Genomic DNA, 5,122 nt, shown 5'->3' on the forward strand with positions numbered 1-5,122 from the left:
TGAGCAACTTGTACGCCACCGTAAACAATCCGACTGAAAATCGATCAATACAGCTGTACTAAAGAAACATGAAAGTTTCGAATGAGATGAGTTTCATCGAAATCGGAGTAACCATAGCAACATAATGACGTCACCACCCAATTTACACGAGACCGATTTTCTTGTAATAGAGGGATAATTTTGAAAAAAGGCTTCTAGATCTTGGACTTGACATAGTTTTCTCAAGGTCTGCGAAATTTGAAGAATTTCTATGAGAGCGTTTTCGAGAAAATTTTGGATGAAGTTTTTAGGTGCTAAAATACAACAAAAACAAAGCAGTCTTAAAACATTATTGAGAAAACGTTCACAAGGCCCGAACAAGTAACATTTTGGCCTTAAGTGAATCTTGTACTATCTAATTACCTTGGGAGAAAATCTCAGAGAAATCGTTTCATTTGATTTCTTGAAACATTGGCTTGAATATGAACTGGTATGAAGTTTTATTTCGCTCTTTTATCGAAAATGGGCCTTCGCTTACTAAAACTAACGCAAAGTAAAAAGCGCTCGATAGAATTTTTTTAAACTTGGCAGTCAAAAAGAAGAATAAGTATGTAATGAAATGTCTGATTTTCAAAATAATTGAAACATTTTAAGGCAGTGTATTTAAAGCCTTAAATCAGGTAAACATTGCACTGTTTTTCACCCTACATGGGATCGCTGCCTCATTATCTGTCTCCATTGTCTCAAGCCGCGTGCATTTGCAAATTCCAATAGATCATGAATCACTAATTATTTATTACTGGAGATTTTTGTGACAATTCTGCCTTGGCCTTGAAACTGTTAGGAGACTGAAGATAATACAAGTGCTTTATTAGCCTATTCCTCCTTGTTATTGTATTTTGGCTTGTTAAATTAGCTTGTTTCTGTACAGTTTTCGGAACAAAAGTGGCTGTTATACATATTCAAGATGTGCTGAAATTTACAAATGCACGGGGCACGACACAATAGAGACTTATAATGAGGCAGCGATCCGATGTAGGGTGAAATACAGCGCAATGTTTACTTGAGTTAAGGCTTTAAATTAACTGCCTTAGAATGTTTCAATTATTTTGAAAATCGGACATTTCATTACATACTTGTTCTTCTTTTTGACTTCCAAATTTAAAAAAATTCTATCGAGCGCTTTTTATTTTGCGATCATTTTAGTAAGCGAAGGCCCTTTTTCGATAAAAGAGCGAAATAACACTTCATACCAGTTCATATTCAAGCCGATGTTTCAAGAAATCAAATGAAACGATTTCTCTAAAATTTTCTCCTGAGGTAATTAGATAGTACAAGATTCACTTAATACCAAAATGTTACTTGATCGGGCCTTGTGAACGTTTTCTCAATAATGTTTTAAGTTTGCTTTATTTTTGTTGTATTTTAGCACCTAAAAACTTCATCCAAAATTTTCTCGAAAACGCTCTCATAGAAATTCTTCAAATTTCGCAGACCTTGAGAAAACTATGTCAAGTCCAAGATCTAGAAGCCTTTTTTCAAAATTATTCCTCTATTACAAGAAAATCGGTCCTGTGTTAAATTGGTGGTGACGTCATTATGTTGCTATGGTTACTCCGATTTCGATGAAACTCATCTCATTCGAAACTTTCATGTTTCTTTAGTATAGCTGTATTGATCGATTTTCAGTCGGATTGTTTACGGTGGCGTACAAGTTGCTCAAAGTTGAAAGGTATCGTCACTCAAAAATCCGATCGAGCCACCTTAAGGCAAAGGCCACATTGAAGGTTTGAAAAAAAAAGTACGGTATACGTTTCAAGCACCTGTCAATTGGTCAGATAACACGAAAACAAATCGCTTGAGGACCTTAAGACCATGAACTTGCCAACTATATGAACGAGGAAGCAATTTAAAAAGAAGACATGTTTTGTAAAGTAAAAAGTTATTTACGGTGGTATAAAATTTGATTAATTGAAAATTCTTCGACGTTTCAGATAATTCTCCGATTTAATGATCACAGATGTAAATAGACTAAGACTGATCTTAAGCCAAGTTCCGATAGGGATTCTGTGTCATATCTAAATTATCTAAATGTGCTTTCAAGCGGTATAACCCCCCAAAATTCTTATTCATCAATAAATAGCCTTCACCCTGCCTTGCCACCCGATTAGATACTTAGAAGAAGGTCGTTATTTTCCGAGCACCATGACCCATAATTTTTGTTAAAAATTCTGAGTTAAATAAAGTAACTGTCACCCAACTTTGCCAACCAATAGAAAAAGTAGAAAAAAGTTTAACTCATACCTTCGGTACCTTCGGCTAACCCAAGTCAGTGTGTGTATCGGTCTGGGCAGTTGTCTCGTTTTGACAGTATACTTCAAGTTTCGCTTGATCCCTCTAGAGTTTTGACATCTTCGCTACATTTTCTTTGAGTTTCTTATCCAAGTTTATGTCTTCTCTTCTTTGCTTTGAGCTGATCGAGCAGTTAGCAAAGCTGGGGCATGTGTTTCACTAATCCTGGACAAACTGGCATCAGCTGTGTGTGCTTCCCGTTTTTTTCCGTGTGGCTTTTTAGAGGGAAAATACGGAAATTTGACGTTTTGTAAGCTGCAGTTTTGCAATCATTTCTTTTATTGTTTTTTTTTTGTTTTTCATTCTTTTTTTGAAAAGTTTAAAAATAATAATAATTTCCAAAGTGACACTAATTGCATTTTCGTCACTCACACTCATTCAAACACTTCTTATAAAAGTGTCACTTACCCTAAGCACAAAGTCGCACTAGTTCTAATTACATTTTATGAATAACATTCTTAAGTTTTTTTAAAAAACCTTTGCTACATTTCCTCTGAGTTTAAAGATGATTTCCAGTCCGTACTGCGCAGACTCAGGGTTTGTTTTCGTTTTTGTTTTGAATTCGTTGAAACGTTACACTTCGGTGACAGCATACATGAAGTTTTTTAGTCCGCCATTACAGTTCGTTTCGTTTAAGAATTTCCGATGAGCTGAAACGTCGGTTTGAAATAGCGTCAAGGTTCTTCTACTCGTTATTATCTGTTTTGCAAGGATATCTGGCGTTAATAATGAAGAAAAAGGTAAGTTTGTCGCGGAATTTTTAGTTTTGCTTGTAAACATTCGTTCGTGTGGGCTCACATAAACATTGCAGCCGAGATTGCGCAGTACGGACTGGAATTCATCTTTAATTTCTTAATCAGATCTAGATCTTTTCGATCTTTACAATGACACTTATTTCCAAAGTGACACTAATTACTTTTACGTCACTCACATTCATTCAAATTTTCACTAACACTTGTAACAAAAGTGTCACTCACACTACGAACAAAGTCCCACTAGTACTAATTACATTTTATTATCAATAACAGTTGATAGGAAATTATGGCTAACACTGGTTGTAGGGCGTTTTTGTTTGCAGCAAATGCGTCTAGCGGAAAGCGAGTGAACTAGTTCATTTTCTTTGTATGCTTCTTTTTCCGCGTAAAGGATATGATATGCGCTTAATCAACGACGAATATTGTTTTCTTTGTTCATCCTTGAGTAAAAACCCCAAATAAGTGAAATTGTCAAGCTGTTGTCAAGAAGAAGAATTAAGGCCCGGCCAAACTCACGAAACATTTTAACGCAACACAGTGCAATATGTATTGTTGGATCGTGTTGCAAGATTTCTAGAAGAAGCTGGCCAAACGTACGCAATACTTCAACGCAACATGCAACATAGCGTAAAATTGTTGTGCACAATATATTGCACACGTTTGCCCACCCTGTTACAAGATGTTGCAAAATGTACGATGGCGCATGCTCCACTGCAACAATGTCGCACGAACGTGCCAAAACAACAACATGCGACATCCAAAAATGTTGCACGAAAAATTTGACCATATTTAGACATGATCCAACACCATCCAAAATGTTGCAACATATTGCAACAGGATTGCCAAACGTGTTCAACGTGTTGTTCGCAATAATGTGTTGCGTTGAAATGTTACGTGCGTGTAGTCTTCCTTTAGGGCCGTGCAGGTTTCTCCCTTCCGTGATCTAACTCAAAAATATGGTAATCGTGGTGAGTGAAGTGAAACCAAAAAAGATCATACCCTAAAAAAATATAATTTAGAATACGATGTTCTTAATTCAGATCACTGCTGTGCGAGAGTTAGCCGAAGTACATGAACCAAAACTTTGGAATTGGCAAACTTGTTTTGAGTTATTGAATAGTCGCATACCCTATATTATTATTGTGTTATTTTTCACGGAAACCCATTCAAAGAGTACGTTTTCCTGTAACAATTGAAAGTGTCGTGCTCGGCAAAAATACTGAAAAGCTCGAAATGAAGAGGTTTTTCTAGCCTGTTTCCATTATCGTTACTCTTTTCAACTCCCCGTCAGCACACTGATATAAGATGAAAAATATCTTGAATATTTTAGAACCAGGCTTGCTAATTCAGGCTTCTGCGTCAGAATAACTTGTGGTATCAGTGCTCTGACAGGCAAATTTTTCTGCTAGATAAAATACGCCCTTTGGGGGTAAATCGTTCGGTCCACATCAGTGCATAGAATTGGACAGGACTCTTTTTTGGTGGTCCCCTGTGATCTCTTTATTGTTGAAAGGGTACGAATCTTGGGAGATTTTGCAGTAATTACTGTTTCTTTCTTTAGGGATATAGATTATAAATCGTACTAACAAGTCACTTCTTAATATTTCTTTTCTTGAGTCGAAATCTCAGCAAGCTCTATCTCAATAAGCGTGTTTTCCGATCTTAATATTTTCATCGATGGCCATATTTTTTTTAAAATGGTACGTTCTAGCAACCTCCCAAATAGAAGGGTAAACCTAGATATGTTATATGTTATAGTTGTGATTTTGAGTGAAAAATCTTAATTCCTTTAAACCTACCAAATTTATAGAGCAAGCCTTTCAGTTATTTTTGTGTGTGAGTCTGAGCACATTTCATTTTCTATTTGGAGTGTTGGTTTAAATGTCGATATTTGTCACGGCGGCCATCTTGGATTTTTTTCTAGGAAAAAATCAAAATTCATTTTAATCTCCCAAACAAAAGAGCCTACATATATTGTTTTTGGCCTGATACAGACTTTACCTTTTTTACCTTAAGTAATAAACCAGGCAACGAAA

The sequence above is a fragment of the Oculina patagonica genome, chromosome 9 (assembly GCF_052425735.1).
Source record: "Oculina patagonica isolate OP01 chromosome 9, crgOcupat, whole genome shotgun sequence".
In the NCBI taxonomy this organism is placed as follows: Eukaryota; Metazoa; Cnidaria; class Anthozoa; order Scleractinia; family Oculinidae; genus Oculina; species Oculina patagonica.